Below are 286 nucleotides of genomic sequence, written 5' to 3'. Positions count from 1 at the left end.
TTGGCCCGGATGTTGCTCCAAAGTGTTCCTATGGGCTGACCTAACACAACCGGGGGGAGAGTTCCAAGCCCGTCCGTGTAAAGTCAAAGGGCTAGATCTCGTGGTCTAACGCTACAGGGTTAGGCGGGACGGGGCCCTGGGGGTAGCAATGCCACCGGAGCGTCGCACCGGGCCCTCATACATGCGGGATGGTGTGGTGGCATGTACGAAGTGGTGGCACGCGTCTCCGGGGTGTGGCCCCCTCACGGATGGCATTGCTACCCCCGCCCACAGGTACCCCGTCCTG

This window comes from Triticum aestivum, chromosome 7D, assembly GCF_018294505.1.
Source record: "Triticum aestivum cultivar Chinese Spring chromosome 7D, IWGSC CS RefSeq v2.1, whole genome shotgun sequence".
Classification (NCBI taxonomy): domain Eukaryota; kingdom Viridiplantae; phylum Streptophyta; class Magnoliopsida; order Poales; family Poaceae; genus Triticum; species Triticum aestivum.
The sequence above is the reverse complement of the archived record's forward strand: the minus strand, read 5'-3'. Positions refer to the sequence as shown.